The following is a 21,946-nucleotide window of genomic DNA, read 5'->3' on the forward strand; positions in this document are numbered from 1 at the left end:
GAATGCAGTTTCATCTTAATAATTCTTATTTTGTACCAACACTTGTAGACACCTCGTTTCTGCACCCCTCGCAAACCAACCGGTGATGATTGGGCCGCATGTTTGATTCGCGGAACGATTTGTGACAGTTCGTAAGATTATCGTCAAGTGATTGCTCAAATATTAAATGTCAACCTCTTAGTTGTCATCTACGTGCCGATACGGTCGTTTTGGCAGTAATTAGAGTACATTCGGAGTCCGGGTCAAAAAACCGTCTCCATTTTCTGATAGCTGTTAAATCCCGAGTCAGAATGTTCTGGAAGGTTCCGGATATTTCTATTTCCATATTTATCAAATTTTATCTTTTGGCAAACAATATCCCGTAATATTCGAAAGATGATCGAATTAAATCCGTCCTACCATAACTTAAACACGGAAATCTTTCTTAAACAGGAGGAAACCTCCTGGGAACAGACGCAAAGTCTTTGCGCCTCTTCCAAGAGACGCAGTGGCTGCTGCGCCTCTTCCCAGGCCCTTCTTTGCATGATTTACGTATCTTTTTTATATCTTTCCGAGATTCACTTCCAAAGAGTCTCCGAAACCCTATTCCTTCACGTGATTAGTATAAATAGGAGCTTTCGTTCCTCATATTTCTCACGCGAGTGTCCGCCCTTCTCTTCTCCCTTTGCATTCTAGACTTCGTTCTTACTAATTGGCGCCTACGTGCTTGGACTTCCGACCACGTAAGCTCGGATCTTTCCGGGTACCAGCCTCTCCGTTTGCATGACCGACCAATTTGACCACTACACTCAATCAATCTAATTAATCAATTTGTTAAATCGTTTTCCTCTTTCGAGGGCACTCTTTCCTTGCATTCGCGTCGAGCATCACTAATCGATCTTCTTAGTTCTTCTCGTTCCGTCAACATGTAAGTCTGAGGGTGTATATTCCTTTTATTTATTGTATTTTAATTATTGTATAACAATTGTAAGATTTATGTCGGAAACACCATTAAAATCGATTTCTAAAAACCGTCTTTAAAACCTTTTTTTGCGGATTTCCGATGAGATGACGTCGAGAAAAGACGCAAAGAATCGCTGCGCCTCTTCGAAGGAGCGCAGCACCTGCTGCGCCTCTTCGTGAGGCTGCCGCAGTTCCTGCTTCTTTTCTTCTTCCTCCGTCCTCTGTAATTCGTATCAAAATTGTTCCTTTTGTTTTGTTCTTTAATTCTTCATCACGGTAATTTATAAATCATATGTATATTGTATATAATTCGTCATTCATGCTTAATTAGTCGTCATGTCCAACTTAAATCCCTTATAATTCATATTTGCGGGTTTTCGTCATTAAATTCAAGTTTCGGGTTTTAGAGGTTCAATTCGTTCATATTGAGTTTCTGGAATTCGTTGTTGATAAATTTGCATCTGTTTATTTATTGTTCATCACTAATTCGTCATCAATTCATCATGTTTAGTTTAATCAGTTAATCGTTAGTTAGTTTGTTCATTCATTAACATCGACCCTTCACATAATTAATCCGCTTAATTCCGTCTCATCCATGTTCTACTGTTTTATGACATATTCATATGTAAAATAATCCATTAATCACTTTCATCCGAGTCTAAAAATCATAATCAACCCATTAATTTACCAATTAATATTAACGATTTGCGCTCGGCTTCACGCCAGAACTCACCCTTGAACAGACGCAAGAATCGCCGCGCTCTTCCAAAGGGCGCATGTCTCGCCGCGCTGTTCCAGGGTGATTTACGTCCTCAATTCCGTTTACGCCTTAACCTAGTTTGTTTAGATTACGTATTAACTAACTAATATTCGTATTATCACGCTAATTCCTGTTCGTAATTTCTTTCTTTTATTTCGTTTTCTCAAAGCATCCGTTTTAAAGGTATTTTCGACATAAATCGCCTAATCCATTGTAATTAATGTAATTTTCATTATTGCATTTATATTTATTGTATTTCTTTCGTTCTTTGTATGCTTTCACATGTAATTGAACATTAACTTCTACTTCGACCCAATTGTTTGCTAAATTAATTGTTCACCGACTTAGTCTTAATTCACATGCTAGGATTAATCTATGGATGTTGCATTGCATGCATATAGCCGACGATATATCGAGTACGAATAACTTCCCTAATCATTAGTAGAGGCCGCTATCGAGGCGGGCGGGATTAGGTGTTCGATCAAAAGAGCTTCCTAATACGTACCCTCACCCCTTACTCCAGATCTCCGTGAGCACCCGTGTTCATTGGCATCCACGAGAGTCATTCTAGACATAGAATGCTAAGGGTAACGATTGCTTAGTGTTCATGTCACTACTTTGTGTCTTGACATGACACGAGGTATTCGAACGGTTCCAATTTCCCATAAAAATTGGTGGCGACTCCTTACAAAATGCAAACGCTTGTTTTCGAGCCCCCTTCACCAAGCGCCCCCGTGGGCGGCCCGCTGTCCACGCTTTGGCGACTCACTGGGATATACACTTACGTGTAGCTAGGGTGAAACTTGAACAGGGTTAGGGAATAAGTTTGTACAAGACAATTGTCGGTTTTCATAACTCGGTCTTCCTAGACCGTTTATTCGGCCTTCCTAGGCCCAACCCAACCCGTTCGACCAATCGTCCCGTCTAAACGATCCTAATTCTTATTTGGGCCTAAGGATGGATAGCGATTGACGTCATCCATACCATGATGCTTACTCTTGTTTGTATCAAGGGCCTTCACTACTTGAGGAAATGGACTAGGAATCGGCCTTACTCTTGTTTGGCACGAGCCTCTCCACAGACTTCGGGTTTGATGGTTCGGTATGGCAACCCACCCTTTAAACCAAAACCCTTCTAAATGCACTCAGCATCCCGTTATAATGCTTGTATAAATATGTAAACCTTATGTGATCACCATTTCTAAACAAAATCATGACGAATTTTCAAAAAAATCAAAACCCGTTTTCAATCAAGAATTTCGAAAATAGGGCCTTTAATTAGTACAAAATCCGGTCAAAACTCTGTCCGTTTGTCGTGTCAAAATTCGGGCCACAAGCCCATTTCAAACCTCACCTCGAGTCCACTCCTACAACTACACTACAGTTGGCTAGGACGCACATTTTCAAAGACCTTGTCTTTCTTCAAGACTCACTCAACACAAGTGGCACACACCCACTTCACGAGTCAAAATTTTTTCCTCTTTTAGCAAGTGTGATAGAATGGTCGATCGTGTTTTGATTCGTCGCCGGTCTCTTATCCAGTTTCCAAGATGCCTGGGGTCAAGTGATGATACGAACCTCCAGCAAATTCAAGAGAGTAATGATCGAATCCTAGCCGCGATAGCCCAAATGCAAATCACTCAAGAACAAACCTATGACCGCCTTGAGCTTATCGAAGGCCGCATCTTTGATGTAGAGGGAAAGCTACCTCCCATTAAAGGTGAAGTACTACAATTTTCCGATGACGAGTCTAAAGATGAGAATCCTGTCCTAGAACAACCGCACTGAGAAAAGACTCCAATACCTAGAGGAGCAATTGATGTACCTTAAGGGGGATGACATTTACAGGGAGAACAATCGCAAGTATGAAGCCGTCAATTCCAAATTGCCCACTAACTTTAGCATGACGGATATCCCTAAGTTTAAAGGACATGAGAACCCTTTGAACCACATCCGCGCCTTCAAGGACTACATGTCTATCAAAGGCATCAAACCCGAGATGTTCTTAAGGATCTTTCCTTCATCTCTTGACACCATCCCAAAGCAATGGTTCTACACTTTAGATCACAAAAAGGTCGCTACTTGGGAGGACGCCGCCATCGAATTCTCGAAACAATACGCGGATAATGCCGAGATCCAAGTCAACATGCGCACTCTAGAGGTTCTTACCCAAAATGACAAAGAAGGATTCACCGACTTTCTAAGTAGGTGGAGGAAGACTAGTACCCAACTAGTTGAACGCCCGGATGAGGCTACTCTTGTAGAAAAATTTGTGGACAATCTCAAGCCCATATATGCCAACCATTTGAGATATCAAAACATCAAGACCTTCAAGGACTTAACTGTACTAGGGACACGAATTGAAGACGACATCCGTAAAGGACTCTTGTCCAAAACGGTAGGTCGAGGATACCAAGGGTCCACAAGTCGTTCATACGGCTCTACTAGCAAGACCGACGAAGTTAACCTTCTCGAGCCATCCAAGAAAACTAGCCCACCAAGGAAGTTCACAAACCTTGGGGATACATACTCCAATGCTCTAAAAAGGCTAGTGAAGCAAGGCAAACTCCAACCCATTGGACCTACTCCCGAACCCGAAAGGAAATCCAAGTTCTGGGATGAAAATTCCTACTGTGAATACCATAGGGGCAAGGGGCACGACACAGAAAAATGCTACAAGTTGAAACACGTGCTTCAGGATATGATTGAAGACGGTCGACTTCCGATTCCACCGGGAGGTAAGCCCAACAACACTCAGAATCCTCTTGGAGTTCTAATGATTACAAGTGACGAATCTACCTTAGATTGCTCACATCTCACCGAAAATGAAATTTATGCAATTGAGAAAGAAAGACTCTACTCTACCATTTCCCCTACCATTTCCGACTTCATCGCATGGGCAAGGAGTGTAGATAGGCAAGTGTGGGAACTAGAAAACGTGGTAACAACCTTGCGCGATCCCAAGGCAACACCTAAAGAGCGCGTACCATTGATCTTCTCTCAAAATGCCACTATGCAAGAAGTAGTCGCCGTGGTCGACAAACTGGTCGATCAAATCATACAACTAGAAAGTGACATCATGAGGATGAGGGAACTAGCCGCAATCAATGGGGTTTGGGCCGATGACGATGAAGACGAATATCTCATTGAAAACTCCTTAGTCAAGGAAATAGTCCAAAATGGCGAAGACCAAGATGTGGATCACCTAACTCGCTCGGGTCGTCCATACCAAAGCACTACTCAAAACGGTCCAACCAACGTCATCACACCAAATGACAACGAAGATGACCCCACTGATCATTTGCTCAAGCAATTACAAAGAACCAAGGCTGATCTTTCAGTCTGGCAACTAGTGGCAAGCTCATTTCCACACCGCCAAGCTTTACTGCAAGCTTTGGCCAAATTGAATGTGGCACATAACTCTACTCCCGAAGATGTAGTCAACTTGGTCTTCCAAGAATCACCGAAGCTAAGTAATCCTATTACTTTTTCAGACGAAGACTTGCCACCTTTTGGCGCCAATCACAACCTTGCTCTATACATCACCGTCATCTGTCTAAAGAAGAATGTGCCAATGACCTTGGTAGATGATGGCTCCGCGGTCAACGTCATACCCCTCAAAACGGCATACAAACTAGGCATGAAAGAGTCGGACTGGACCCCTACAAGTCAAGGTGTACGTGCATATGACGGTACACGACGAAAAGTGGTAGGACTTGCTAACCTAACCATAGCAACGGGACCAATCGAACGAAAGGTCAACTTCCAAATAGTGGACATCGAAGCTTCATTCAACATACTTCTGGGAAGGCCTTGGATTCATGCTTCCAAAGCAGTAACATCCACCCTTCATCAAAAGATCAAGATCCCACTAAATGGCAAGGTTGTGACGATCACTTCGTCACCCATCAAGGCCATAATCGAGAACCAATCGAATAATCAAATCCTTGCGGATCCCATATACGAACTTGGGGGCTTCCAAAGTGTAAATGTCATAGAAAGTGAGTTGGCACCCTTATACTATAATCCCTACTCTAACTTGGTGGTCAACCACATACTCAAAAACCAGGGATACTTCCCTGGAATGCCTTTGAACCCAGTTCGGAAGAACACCTTCGCGCCATACAAGAAAGGCAACTCATCAAGAATACCACTTGGACTAGGGTACAAACCCACAACAGAAGAAGTTCTCGAAATGCTCGCCCAAGTCCAAAACCGCAAGTATGTAGGAGTCCAAATGAGGCCATATCTCCCTACCTTAAATGGATACTTTGTTCAAGAAGGAAGTTCGGAACTCTTTCATGGATTTCCCGAACCTTGGCATTACCTCGAGAGGAAGTTAGCCGGAATCGAGATCTTTCACGATTGCTACTTCATCCCTCCAGAAACGGTTCCTACCGTCAAAACCCGTCAAGCACCTTGCTTAGACGAACAAGCTGTTAGCCTCCTATTTGGAGAGGACCGATTTGTTAGGGCCGCGCAGGATGAGATCATTACTACGATACTTCAAGACGATCGCTTCAACCCCACCGCATTAATCACAGAAATCGACACAAAGCAAAGAGAAGGGTGGAGGAAATCAATCAAATGGACCAACAATCAAGGAAGACTCTTCAAGCTCACCACCGGAGAAGGAGAGATGTTCAAAGAAGAACCAAGACGACGAGTTCGAATCGAGTCGGAGTCGGAGTCGAGTCGAGTCTAGAGGAGTCATTAGAGAGTCTACTCCCGTCGTCATCCCCACTCCCCTCATTTCTCCTAGCTTATTTTCAAGTAGTCACGAGTAGTTCGGGAAATGCCCCACCATCGTCCCTTTGCCGCCACTATCCATCGATCAGTTGGCTCATTTGTTTCAACTTTACTCAAATCTTAATATGAATAAATCGGGTTACGCTTACTCTTTGCGTTATCTTGAGTGCAATTCTGTTTATGATGATACCGAGGATGACCAAGACCCAGACTTGACCGAAATACCTCCCTACGTAGCCAAAGAAATACTACAGGAAGGGGAAGGGGGACCTGTAATTGAGGACACCGAACCCATCAATGTAGGAACTGAACTAGAACCCAAAGAACTTAGGATAGGGACTACCTTGAGCTCTGCCGAAAGGGCCGACTTCATAGACCTCCTAAATGAATTCAAAGACGTTTTCGCTTGGTCCTACAAAGACATGCCAGGGATCGACAGGGATATCGCCGAACATAGGATTCCGATTAAGCCAGGTTTCAAACCTGTGAAACAGAAGCTTCGACGAATGAGGACAGAGTGGGCTCTAAAGATTAAGGAAGAAGTTGACAAGCAATTCAAAGCCGGGTTCATCAAAGTTTCCGAGTATTCTGACTGGGTAGCTAACATAGTACCCGTACCCAAAAAGGATGGGAGAATCCGAGTTTGTGTTGACTTTAGGGATTTGAACAAAGCAAGCCCAAAAGACGACTTCCTCTACCTCACATTGACATATTGGTAGACAATCTGCGACCACGCATTACTATCCTTCATGGATGGATATGCGGGTTACAACCAAATCAAAATGGCCATGGAAGACATGCACAAGACCGCGTTCGTCACCCAATGGGGAACCTATTGCTATACAGTAATGCCGTTCGGATTGATCAACGCCGGAGCTACATACCAACGCACCGCGACTACACTCCTACATGACATGATGCATAAAGAAGTCGAGGTATATGTGGATGACATGATCGTCAAATCCAAGGAAAGAGAGGGACATATTGCGAACCTTCGCAAGTTCTTCGCAAGGCTACGGAAGTACAACATGAGACTCAACCCTCAAAAATGCACATTTGGGGTAACATCTGGCAAACTCCTAGGATACGTCGTTAGCCAACGAGGCATAGAAATAGATCCTTCCAAAATCAAAGCTCTGATTGAAATGCCACAACCTCAAACAGAAAAAGAAGTTAGAGGATTCCTGGGAAAAGTCCAATACATAAGTCGATTCATATCGAAACTTACGATGATTTGCGAGCCTATCTTCAAGAAACTCAAGAAAACAGACCACACCATGTGGGACGACGACACAAAAAAAGGCGTTCGACGAATCAAGGAGATATTGGCTAAACCACCAGTGCTCATGCCACCACAACGAGATCAACCTCTTGGTTTATATCTCACAGTAACTGAAACTGCCATGGGTGCTATGCTAGCTCAAACCGTAGGAAGTGAAGAAAGAGCTATTTACTATCTAAGTAAGAAGTTCTTGGAATACGAGTGCAAATACTCACAACTCGAAAAGACATGCCTCGCTCTTGTGTGGGCAACAAAGAAGCTACGTCACTACATGCTTAGCTACTCTGTCAAGATATTCTCCAAAATGGATCCAGTCAAATACCTCTTCGAGAAACCCGTTCTCAACGGACGTCTGGCAAGATGGACCATGATGCTCTCAGAATTTGACCTCAAATACTTGCCACTAAAAGTAATAAAGGGTCGCGCCGTCGCCGAATTCTTCGCAGAAAATCCCATCAACGACGCACAAGCCATAGATACTTGGTCATTTCCCGACGAGGATATACTTCAAACAGATGTAGACTCCTGGGACCTATACTTCGATGGAGCATCAAACCTAAGAGGATTTGGGATAGGAGTGTTGCTCATTTCTCCTGAAGGTGAGCATACACCAATTGCTGTCAAACTCGACTTCGAGGTGACAAACAACGCCGCAGAGTATGAGGCTTGTTTAATTGGACTACAAGCGGCAGTAAGCTTAGGCATCAAAAACCTACGAGTGCACGGGGATTCGTCATTGATCATCAACCAAGTTACGGGATCCTGGAAAATCCGAAGTGAAAGCCTAGCACCCTATCAGGCTAGGATAGACCAAGTCGCCCAATTCTTTGATCACGTAACCTACTTACACCTACCTCGAGAAGAAAATCAATTTGCGGACGCTCTTGCGAAGCTTGCATCTTTGATAAACATGCCAGATTACATGATGGAAATGCCTTTGTGTATCGAACGACGGTCGGAGCCAGCGTATGTCCATCAAATTACCGATGAAGAAGAAATCGCACAAGAACCCTGGTTCCAAGCAATCCTAAACTTCAAGCTTAATGGTACCTATCCACCAGATATGGACAAAAGGGGACAACGAGCTATACGCCTACTAGCTTCCCAATACATCCTAATGCAAGGTGAATTGTACAAAAGAACACCTCTTGGTGTAGTCCTACGTTGCCTTGATCATTCACAGGCACGAAAGGTGATGGAAGAAGTCCACGATGGAGAATGCGGTCCTCACATGAGCGGACCTATGATGGCAAAGAAAATCACACGTCTAGGGTACTATTGGACCACAATGGAATCCGATTGCATCAAATATGTGAGGCATTGCCACAATCACAAATCTTCGGAACGTACAACATGTCCCTCCTTCGTTGCTCTATACGATGACATCTCCTTGGCCATTCTCCGCATGGGGAATTGACATAATTGGGAAAATAACCCCAGCCGGAACAGGAGGTCACTGTTTCATCCTAGTAGCAATTGACTACTTCACCAAGTGGGTAGAAGCGGCTTCCTACACCGCTCTTACGGCTAAAAATGTGGCGAAGTTCATACAGAACAACATCATCTGTCGATATGGTTGCCCACATGAGATCATCAGCGATAATGGGTCACACTTCCAAGCCGAAACCGAACAATTGCTAGCCAAGTACAAGATCAAGCATCACCACTCCTCGCCCTATAGACCACAGACTAACGGCGTGGTAGAAGCAGCCAACAAGAATGTCGTCACAATCCTCAAGAAAATGACTGACAATTATAGAGATTGGCCAAGCAAAATACCCTTCGCTTTGTGGGGGTATCGTACATCAGTTAGGACGCCCACTGGGGCTACTCCTTTCTATTTGACCTACGGCATGGAAGCCGTACAACCAGTCGAGCTAGAAATACCATCCTTGCGCATCCTACTAGAGAGTCAAATCCCGGAAGCCGATTGGAAGAAAGATAGATACGAAGAACTCATCCTCCTGGATGAGCGTAGGCTACGTGCCTTACATAATGTCCAAACATATCAAGCACGTATCAAACGAGCTTTCAACAAAAGAGTTAGGCCAAGAAACATCAAAGAAGGAGACTTAGTTCTCAAATCGGTCAGAGCTCTTCTACCTGTCGACCCGAGAGGAAAATTCAAACCTAATTGGGCCGGACCATATCTAGTCAAATCCATACTCCCAGGGGGTGCGGTTAGAATCACAGACCTAGATGGGAATGAGTTTTCAAACCCCACAAATCTCGACCAACTGAAACGATACTATGCCTAGGATAGAACAGAAACGCGCCTCGCGTAAACCCACGTGTCGCTCTTGTGACACTAAATAAACGGCCCCTGGCCTATTTGAATGTCACTATGCTCTTGCATCTTGGCAAACTTGTCATCCTCATATCATCAAACAAACTAAATTCGCACCTCCAGAGTAAGCAAAAGCTCATGCTTATTTTCTATGTTCATTACAAGCTCTTGCTTCGAACAATTATTCTTTTACATTTACTCGAACTACGCGCAAGGGTTTGATTTCGCTTTTTTTAAGTGAATACGTAGGCAATCCTTCACGGGATTCAACCCACCATTATATTTAAAATGTAAATAGAAGGACATTTGCATTGCATTTGAAATTCGACAAGGATAATAATAGAAAATACCAACGGTTTCATAACCCTTTAACCTTTTTATTTCATTCATCCATTTTCTAATAAAATAGTACGACAAATAATAAAAATAGATAGGCTAGGATTCAAAAAATCCCTCCTTTTTATTACAACAATAATAATAATAATCAAATAATAAAAATAAGACTTGGGCTATTCCTCCATCTTTCCCTTGCCCTTGTCGTTCTTGTCATACTTCTTGTCACGACCTCGAGCCGGGCGCTCTTGCACCACTTCAGACCTAATCACCAACGGTCTTTCTCGAGGCCTGACTCTTCCGTTCTTGCCAACCACCATCTCTGCGACAGGAGTAGTCTTCGATTTCTTCGAAGGATGAATGACTTGAAAGCCGGCTTCTTCTTCTCCTTCAGTCAGATGCTTCTCTTTCTCTTTCTCTCCCTCGCGCACTTTGTAGTCAACGGGCTCGCGCTTCCTCAGTCTTTCGCGCTCTTCCGAAGTCGCAGCCTTTCTCCACCTCAGATAGGAATCCGACACCCACAAAGCATTGGCGGAGAAACTCAGGAACCACATGTTTCTTTGGGCCCATTTCATAGCCCACTCTCTTCGCTCTCTCGGTAGTCAACGCCATAGCAATCATGGAACGGTGTCAAGCCTAGGGATCGTCTGCTTCAACCCGACTTGCCTCATCAACCTTTCCGGAAAGATGCATACCATGAACTCCAATCCCAGAATGCGCACGGACCTAGTAGGATCCAAAGAAGACACTCCAAAGGATGGACTTGAGGTGCCACCACGGTACAACCCACCGATCAAAGGGCCATCATCGGTCTTCAGACTTGTTCTTCCAATAGTCACAGACTCGAGTGAAATCCACCATGTACAACCTCGTCCTCATCGAAATCATACGGGCATGATAGGAAAGTGCATGAACAGGGGGCTCGAGCAATCGGAGCCGTTCCATAAGCCAAACCTACCAAAACAGGTATTAGACACCCGCCAAAAAAAAAAAAACAAAAAAAACGAAAGAGAAAAACAAAAAAAAAAAAAAAAAAAAAAAAAAAAAAAAAAAAAAAAAAAAAAAAAAAAAAAAAAAAAAAAAAACGAAAAAAGAAGAAGGTGTCTTTTACCTGTAGGATGACGGGACTCCCCAAAAATGGAAGATCGCGGTTGGATTTCCTATTATCCAAGCCCAAGATAATCTCCCCTAAGCATAGACAAGCTGGGCTCCTGCGCGACTCCATTTGCTCAATAAGACCCAATAGACGGGGATCACCTCGCAGTTCTTCGTCAACATGTCCCTGAAAGACATATACATGAAGCAAACAGAAGCCAAATGCTCTCCTTCTAGCAACATAAGAGACAGTAGGGTCGGCCCTGTTGATGAATCGATCTATAAAATCCAACATCCGCACGCCCTTCGAAGTAACAAGACGATCCACCTCGAGTCTGGTCAGTCCGAGCAAATCTCTAAACTTGCTCTTATACCCTTGAGCAGTAGAAGGAATGGCAGGTAAATGTTCAGGGTCCCACCCGCCAATAGCAGCAATTTCCTCCGAAAAAGGACAAATATCACCTCCTGGGAACGCAAAAACATGATAATTTGGATCCCAATAATCAAGGCAAGCATCCAAGAACGGTTTTACAACCTTAATGAGTTTCAAACTCAACAAAGACCCAAGGTTATAAGCACCCATATCATGCTTCTCCGTGTTCGAAAATTCATTAGTCCATTCCTTCAAGCGGATCTCCAAAGTATTCATGATGATAATTTTCTCTTGAGAATTTGTTTTGAGAATTTTATGTGAGGCGACGAAGAAGAGACGGAAGAATTATATAATTTAAAGCTTCGTCGACGCTTCTATTTATACCAATTGTCTTGTTTCCAAAAATCCGTCGAATCGACTGCTGGGAACAGGCGCGGCACTGCTGCGCCTCTTCAAAGGGACGCACTCATGCTGCGCGCTCTCTTCCCAGCACTCACTTCGTGATTTCCGTGTTTGGATCTTTCCTAATTCTATAACGAATAATTTCCTATTCCTACGGGATTTTATTTTGGTAAATCCGAGAAATTTACCATGCTTCAGGTTTCCTAAATTCGCGGGCACGCATTTCGAGACGACATCGACACTTCCGCCATTTCAGCACACTTTAAATCATTTCTTTTTTTTTCTTTATTTTCATTTTAATAAAATTTCAATATTTATATTTCTCCATTTTCTAACTTATAGATTTCTCTTTTTCTTTTTTTTACGGGGTAGCCCTCCCTACCGTCCAGTCATTTCCGACAAAATTTTTGCATTTTGAGTCTCATTTTGCACTAATTAAAGGCCTTATGTGTATATAAAATGTATGTGTTGCGTGATTTTTCTATGTAAATTTCGGCAGCATGACGGTGCAAACCGTTGTCTACCAAACCTGTTCAAAAGCTAACCTGCAGGTACAAATAACACAACCCAGCAGCAAAAGGCACTCAGGCCGTCGTATATACAGCAAAAAGCAAATGTACAAGCAAACTGGGGGCCTCGCCCCAAACAAGTCCAAATGTGCAACTGGGGGCTTCGCCCCAAACAAATCCAAGTCCAAATAAACTGGGGGCTTGCGCCCCAAACAAATCCAAAAAAAGTTCAAAATCAAGTCTACAAAACCACGCAGACTACTGCTGGGCACCCTCCAGCTCGGCAACCCTCGCCATAAGAGCGGCAATCTCGGCGTCCCGAAACTCGAGCTCGCTCGACAAACGAGCCGTCTCCTCCCGAGACTGGGTCAACTCTCGCTCCAGCTCACGATCGGCCTGTGGACAACAAGAAATTGGCTCATGTCATTCAATTCAAACAAAACTGAAAAGCCAAAGATCAAGGAAAAACAAATGAGGTTCATACCTGACGACCTCGACCGCCGACGAGTGCCTCGATGGCCGTAGCTGGTAGCCGGTTGGCCACCCTCCATAGTGCCACAAACCGAGATGGCGCGACCTGCATTTCAAAAGAATTCTCAGTAAATTAAACAAATTCAATCAAATGTGTTCTTACGCGAAAACTATGCAAAATGGGAACTCACCCTCCGGATCAGATGCTGCCAGTCATCTAGGCCAGCATCCGTCACAGCTACGTCAAAGTCACGTAGCTCGGAGATCGTCGTCCTCCCAGTAGCGTCAGTGTACTCGAGGGTCTCGGGGTACTCTGGGGGCTCGATGCCCGCCGCCTCAACCTCCTGCAAAGACAAAACGACTCTCATTAATCGATGATCTTTCATCGTAATTCCCGAAGTCAATCAAAGAGAATAAAAGGATACTCACCACTACTGGCCAGTACGCCAACCTCCCGTAAAGGAACGCCGAGTAGTCCTCATCAGGGAGAAGAAGGTCGTCACCACCGGCACCGGCCAAGTCCGCCTCCCTCTCAGCCTCGGAAGGCTCCCTGAACATCGTCCTAGGAGGATCGACGAGAACCGTCAACGCGCCCCGAAAGCACTGACGAGCTAACCGCTCGCCCGGATACCATACAGACCCATCGACGTCCACAACAAAGACAATGACTCGAGCTCCTAGGACGAAGGACCTCAGCAACAAAAGGAGGCACTCCAGCGTACTCCGCCCAAGGTCTGGGCACCCACTGCGACAATATGAAGACAAAGGTCATTCCTATGATCAATTTAAAGCAAAGGACAAAAATATGAATGAATGCAAATGGGATACTCACGCTGCTCAGCTGAAGGGCGTTCACATCCCGCCGGTAGACATTGTGAGAAGAACGCTTGCTCTTCGTCCGGCACATGACCCAATCCCTCACCACGGGATAGGCCCTCTCCAACGGCTCCGTCCTCTTGGGCGCGAGGTCCGGAAAGTAGGAGTACACCCACGCCTATAAAACAGAATAGTCAATGACGATCTTTCGATCTTTGATAAAAGAAAGGAATTTACGTTGATCTAAAGGAAGGTTCATACCTCCAACAGTAGCCCAGGTCCGACAGCGCCAGGAGAAGTCCCCTTCTCCATCAACTCCGGACGAACCATGGCCCTCATGAAGCGGATAAGGACCGCAAAACCAGCAGTGACCCAGTCCCCAGCGCCCTAGGGAACTCAGTCGAAAGAAAGGGAAGAAGCTTCGTCGACAGCCTCTCACCCTTGTCTCCGAGGTAGATCGAAGACAAGAACCACCAAAGCCACAGACGAGCCCTCTGCTCGGCTGTACAAGGAGGAGGAGCCGTCTCCCTCCCATCGATCACCACCGATGCCGGGGTCTTCCCCGCAAAGTAATCTCGAACATAGGTACTGGGTACCAAACCCGGCACCGCAACAGCCTTCGGCGACAGGTTCCAGCCGATCAACCTCCTCGCCTCGGCCGAATCCGCCCTCATGCCAGTCTCCGGCCACACCATCTCCTCAGTCCCACACGGCAGACCAGAAATCATGCCGTAGTCCTCTAAGGTGACCCCCACCTCACCAAAAGGCAGGTGAAACGTGGAAGTCGTGTCCCAGAATCGATCCAAGAAAGCGCGGACCAGGCTAAGGTTGGCCCGCAACTTCCTCTTCACGATATCCCTCCAGACCTGAACAAGAGGACCAAACGCTACGCGCTCAATCATGGCCCTCTCCTCCGCTGACAGCCGCTCGTAATGCTCCATCGCTGTCGTATACCCCGAGAACGACCGGATGTTCCCGGCCTCCTATTATGATTTGAAACAAAGCTATCTTTAGTTTTGAAATAAATTTAAAAGAGATTTGAACAAAAATAGAAAAGGATAGGTAATGAGTTAGGGAATTCCTATTTACCAAGCTCTTCACCGTCCTGTAGGACAAGTGACCCTCTGCAGCCCACACAAGGTGCCTACTCTCCCAGGTCTCAGCCCACGCAGGAGCACCTCTCAGCTGGCGACCTCCTCGTCCGAGATGGGCCCGTCTCGGAATCTCCTCCTCATCAGTGGCCTCCTCCTCGGGAACCTCCTCTGCAGCAGCCATCACCGCAGCGGTGAAGGCCTGCTCCAAAGCCTCCTCAACAACAGCGGCGTCTACCTCCATGGGAGTCCTCCCGGAAGTAGAAGCATCGCCACCTGCAACGATTAAAGCAAATCCAGACCGCATCACATGATGACAAGCCTTTGTTAAGTAGTATTTCGAGCCTTCAAGGCCCGGAAATCGCCCCTTTCTGGCCATCCTTGGCCATATTCCCACCAATTCAATCACTCATGTGATGAATAGGGTCAAGTCAAGTCAAAATCAAAACCTAGTTCCGAGTTCGAGTCGAAAATTCGGCAGCATTTCGCTATGATGGCGGTTATGCCCTAGAAAGGTGCCCTGCAAAAGTTGTCACCAACCAAAATTCCGAGATGACAGCAAGTTTACCCATCATCCAAGGGTCCCAAATATCAAATTTCATCACAAATGGGCAATCCTAAGGCCATTTTCGAAGCAATTTATGATCTAGCTGTGAAACCGTCTCAAAATCCGCTCGAGGGCTCAAAACTTGATGAAAATTCGAAGTAAATACATGGTTATGTTCCTAACATTGCCTACTACTCATTTCTAGCATCAATTTGGCATGACAAATCCATTTGGGGGAAAAGCCCCAAATTTTCGATCAAAAGGGTCGAAAACCCTAATGTTCGCGGCTTAAAATTCGACAAATATGGGAGATTAATGCAAGATTAAAGCACATACCTCGATTAGTCATATTTTGAGCAAGCTTTTGAATCTAACCTTGACGGAAATGGTGAAGATTTGAGAGAGAATGGAGTGATTTATGTTTCGAATGAAATGAAATAAAACCCTTCTGATTTCGCGTTTTTACGCAGACCGCCAAATTGGGAAGACGCGAAAGCGGCGCTGCGCCTCTTCCAAGAGACGCAGCTCTTGCTGCGCCTCTTCCTTTGTTTCCCTCCATATGGATTTTCAAAAATCCGTTATGAGTTCGTTATTCGTGGGCCCATCTTTGGTGCGCCTCTTCCTCGATGACATTTTATCACTTTGGTCCGTTTCGACGATTTCCTTTCGTTCCGGCCCGCATTTTATCCAAAGGCGACAAGATTTTGCGTATTTTCCAAATTCATTTTATCCTGCGCAGCAGTATTTCGCAGTATTGCTCAACCATTTTATCCGGCGCAGCAGTATTTTGCAGTACTGCTCGCTCAAGACTTTCTTTCATGACGTTTAAGATGTTCCTAGTCGTCAAATCATTTTACCCGGCGCAGTAGTATTTTGCAGTACTGCTCATTCAAGGTTTCCCCTACGACGATCAAGATGTTCCTAGTCGTCGATATATTCCCCAACAAGAGTTCGCTTGAGACCGACGCAAGCAGATTCAACTTCCAAATTTCGCCAGAGTTCGCTTGAGACCGACGCAAGCGGATTCCCCAGCTTTCTCGACGTCTGCTGTTTTCAATATCTCTTATTCCCCGCGAAGTTCGATTAAGTCTCGGTATGATCTCTTCTTATGGTCTGGCGAGCCTCCTTACGCAGTCTAATGGACTTTAAACGACGCTCCCCGATAGTCGACAGACTCTAAAATGTTCCCGACGATAGGTCCTTGGCTCAGACCCCTTGAGCCGCCTCGCGTCGCCATAGTCGCCAGGTTGTAATCTTCGATTGACCTGATGGCTATACTTTGACTTTCGCCTTGTCCAAGCCTCGGTCAAAGTGGGGGCTCAGAGACACCTCGTTTCCGCACCCCTCGCAAACCACCCGGTGATGATTGGGCCGCATGTTTGATTCGCGGAACGATTTGTGACAGTTCGTAAGATTATCGTCAAGTGATTGCTCAAATATTAAATGTCAACCTCTTAGTTGTCATCTACGTGCCGATACGGTCGTTTTGGCGGTAATTAGAGTACATTCGGAGTCCGGGTCAAAAACCGTCTCCATTTTCTCGATAGTCATTTGTTAAATCCCGAGTCAGAATGTTCTGGAAGGTTCCGGATATTTCTATTTCCATATTTATCAAATTTTATCTTTTGGCAAACAATATCCCGTAATATTCGAAAGATGATCGAATTAAATCCGTCCTACCATAACTTAAACACGGAAATCTTTCTTAAACAGGAGGAAACCTCCCCGGGAACAGACGCAGCAGTGTGCGCCTCTTCCAAGAGACGCAGTGGCTGCTGCGCCTCTTCCCAGGCCCTTCTTTGCATGATTTACGTATCTTTTTATATCTTTCCGAGATTCACTTCCAAAGAGTCTCCGAAACCCTATTCCTTCACGTGATTAGTATAAATAGGAGCTTTCGTTCCTCATATTTCTCACGCGAGTGTCCGCCCTTCTCTTCTCCCTTTGCATTCTAGACTTCGTTCTTACTAATTGGCGCCTACGTGCTTGGACTTCCGACCACGTAAGCTCGGATCCTTCCGGGTACCAGCCTCTCCGTTTGCATGACCGACCAATTTGACCACTACACTCAATCAATCTAATTAATCAATTTGTTAAATCGTTTTCCTCTTTCGAGGGCACTCTTTCCTTGCATTCGCGTCGAGCATCACTAATCGATCTTCTTAGTTCTTCTCGTTCCGTCAACATGTAAGTCTGAGGGTGTATATTCCTTTTATTTATTGTATTTTAATTATTGTATAACAATTGTAAGATTTATGTCGGAAACACCATTAAAATCGATTTCTAAAAACCGTCTTTAAAACCTGTTTTTGCGGATTTCCGATGAGATGACGTCGAGAAAAGACGCAAAGAATCGCTGCGCCTCTTCGAAGGAGCGCAGCACTGCTGCGCCTCTTCGTGAGGCCGCCGAGCTTCGCTTCTTTTCTTCTTCCTCCGTCCTCTGTAATTCGTATCAAAATTGTTCCTTTTGTTTTGTTCTTTAATTCTTCATCACGGTAATTTATAAATCATATGTATATTGTATATAATTCGTCATTCATGCTTAATTAGTCGTCAAGTCCAACTTAAATCCCTTATAATTCATATTTGCGGGTTTTCGTCATTAAATTCAAGTTTCGGGTTTTAGAGGTTCAATTCGTTCATATTGAGTTTCTGGAATTCGTTGTTGATAAATTTGCATCTGTTTATTTATTGTTCATCACTAATTCGTCATCAATTCATCATGTTTAGTTTAATCAGTTAATCGTTAGTTAGTTTGTTCATTCATTAACATCGACCCTTCACATAATTAATCCGCTTAATTCCGTCTCATCCATGTTCTACTGTTTTATGACATATTCATATGTAAAATAATCCATTAATCACTTTCATCCGAGTCTAAAAATCATAATCAACCCATTAATTTACCAATTAATATTAACGATTTGCAGTTCCGGCTTCACAGCCAGAACTCACCCTTGGAACAGACGCAGCAACTGCTGCGCCTCTTCCAAAGGGCGCAGTGTCTGCTGCGCCTGTTCCAGGGTGATTTCTGTCCCTGAATTCCGTTTCTGCCTTAACCTAGTTTGTTTAGATTACGTATTAACTAACTAATATTCGTATTATCACGCTAATTCCTGTTCGTAATTTCTTTCTTTTATTTCGTTTTCTCAAAGCATCCGTTTTAAAGGTATTTTCGACATAAATCGCCTAATCCATTGTAATTAATGTAATTTTCATTATTGCATTTATATTTATTGTATTTCTTTCGTTCTTTGTATGCTTTCACATGTAATTGAACATTAACTTCTACTTCGACCCAATTGTTTGCTAAATTAATTGTTCACCGACTTAGTCTTAATTCACATGCTAGGATTAATCTATGGATGTTGCATTGCATGCATATAGCCGACAATATATCGAGTACGAATAACTTCCCTAATCATTAGTAGAGGCCGCTATCGAGGCGGGCGGGATTAGGTGTTCGATCAAAAGAGCTTCCTAATACGTACCCTCACCCCTTACTCCAGATCTCCGTGAGCACCCGTGTTCATTGGCATCCACGAGAGTCATTCTAGACATAGAATGCTAAGGGTAACGATTGCTTAGTGTTCATGTCACTACTTTGTGTCTTGACATGACACGAGGTATTCGAACGGTTCCAATTTCCCATAAAAATTGGTGGCGACTCCTTACAAAATGCAAACGCTTGTTTTCGAGCCCCCTTCACCAAGCGCCCCCGTGGGCGGCCCGCTGTCCACAACACTATCTAGAAATATAATATCCGTATCTGTGTTAGACACAGAAGGGTTTTCCTTTGTAATTAAAGACAAGTGTTGTACTTTTTCCCTTAATGGGATTGTATATAGTCAAGCTATTTCAATCAATGGTATTTATATTCTAGATACTTGCAACGATGTTTATCATTTAGATAATAAAAGACTCAAAACAGGTGATCCTGATCAATCTTATTTATGGCATTGTCGATTAGGACACATCAACGAGAAGCGCATTAAAAGACTAGTGTCGACTGGTGTAATTAAACCTTTTGATTTCGAATCATTTGGTACATGAGAATCTTGTCTTCTTGGCAAGATGACTCGTTCACCTTTTCTAGGAAAGGGATCTCGAGCTAGTGAGTTATTGGGTTTAATACATACCGATGTATGCGGTCCAATGACAGTCACTGCTAGAGGTAATTATGATTATTTCATTACTTTTACCGATGACATGAGTAGATATGGGTATATCTACTTAATGAGGTATAAAAGTGAAGCTTTTGATAAGTTCAAATAGTTTAGAATGAAGTAGAAAACCAATTAAATAAGAAGATTAAAGCATTACAATCAGATCGTGGTGGGGAGTATTTAAGCAATAACTTTAAAGATCACCTTATAAACTGCGGTATCGTATCTCAGTTAACTCCTCCTGGCACACCACAATTAAATGGTGTTGCTGATAGGAGGAATCGAACTTTATTAGATATGTTTCGATCGATGATGAGTCAAATAGAGTTACCTAAGTCATTCTGGGGTTTTGCCATTTTATCTGCTGTACAATCACTTAATAAAAGTCCCACTAATGCAACTGACAAAACTCCATATGAGATATGGAAAGGGAAAGTCCCGAATCTGCGATACATGAAAGTATGGGATTGTGATGCTTATGTCAAGAGCAAGTCTGACGATAATCTTGCACCTCGTTCTGAAAATTGTATTTTTGTAGGCTACCCTAAGGAAACTTGTGGATATTACTTCTATAATAGTAACGAGAACAAAGTGTTTGTGGCTCGTGAAGCTGTCTTTCTAGAAAAAGAGTTTATTTCTAGAAGACAGAGTGGGAGAAAATTTGAACTTGACGAAGTTCAAGAGCCACAACCTGATATGACAATACAAGAAGATGTTCCTTCTACGTCTGAATCAGTTATTGTTCCTTCTGAACCTAGGAGGTCAGAAAGGGTTAGTCGCCAGCCTGATAGATACCTTGGTATTATCGAGGAAGATGGTGACTATGAGGTTTTACTTTTAGAAAGTGATGAACCCAAGACCTATAAAGCAGCTATTAGGAGTTCTGACTCTAAGCTATGGCTCGAGGCCATGCAATCCGAAATGGATTCCATGTACGATAATCAGGTATGGGACCTGGTTGACTTATCTAAAGATGTTCGACCTCTTCAATGTAAGTGGATATTCAAGATTAAAATCGGCATGGATGGACATAAAGATGTCTATAAAGCTAGATTGGTTGCAAAAGGTTTCACCCAGGTTCATGGTTTAAACTATGATGAAACTTTTGCACCAGTTGCTATGCTTAGATCTGTTCGGATAATGTTAGCGATTGCTGCATTTCATGATTATGAGATATGGCAAATGGATGTCAAAACCGCTTTCCTGAACGGGTTTCTGGAAGAGGAAGTGTTCATGACACAACCTGAGGGTTTTGTGGATCCTAAAAATCCTAACAAAGTATGCAAACTTAAGAGATCCATTTATGGTCTTAAGCAAGCGTCAAGGAGTTGGAATCATCATTTTGATCATGTTATTAAACAGAATGGTTTATCTCGAAGTGTTGAGGAACCATGTTTATACATGAAGTTTAGTGGGAGTAAAGTTGTTTTCTTACTTCTTTATGTGGACGACATATTACTCATTGGGAATGATGTTGATATGCTTTCTTCTGTTAAGAAGTGGTTGGGAAATCACTTCCAAATGAAAGATTTGGGAGAAGCTCAACGCATCTTGGGTATCCGGATCTATAGGGATAGATCCAAAAGGATATTAGCATTGAGTCAAGAAGCCTATATTGATAAGATTCTTGGCCAATTCAATATGAAAAACTCCAAGAGAAGTTTTCTACCTATGGGCAGTGGGATCACTTTGAGTAAGTCACAGTGTCCTACCGAGCTTAAGGATATTGAACGCATGAAATCGAATCCCTATGCTTCCGCTGTTGGATCGATCATGTATGCTATGATGTGTTCTCGTCCTGACGTCTCGTATGCTTTGAGTATGACGAGTCTTTTTTCAGAAAACTCCAGGTGAGAGTCACTGGATAGCCGTCAAGAATATTCTGAAGTACTTGAGAAGGACTAAAGATTCATTCTTAGTGTTTGGAGAAGAATCTGAATTACGTGTAAGAGGTTATACGGATGCCAGTTTCCAAACCGATAGAGATGATTTGAAATCCCAGGCTGGTTTTGTCTTTTTGTTGAACGGAGGGGCGGTTTGCTGGAGAAGTTTCAAAGAGTGTGTGATCGCGATTCTACAACGGAAGCCGAGTACATTGCGGCCTCGAAGGCGCAAAGGAAGTCG

Source organism: Silene latifolia, chromosome 1 (genome assembly GCF_048544455.1).
Source record: "Silene latifolia isolate original U9 population chromosome 1, ASM4854445v1, whole genome shotgun sequence".
NCBI classification, from domain to species: domain Eukaryota; kingdom Viridiplantae; phylum Streptophyta; class Magnoliopsida; order Caryophyllales; family Caryophyllaceae; genus Silene; species Silene latifolia.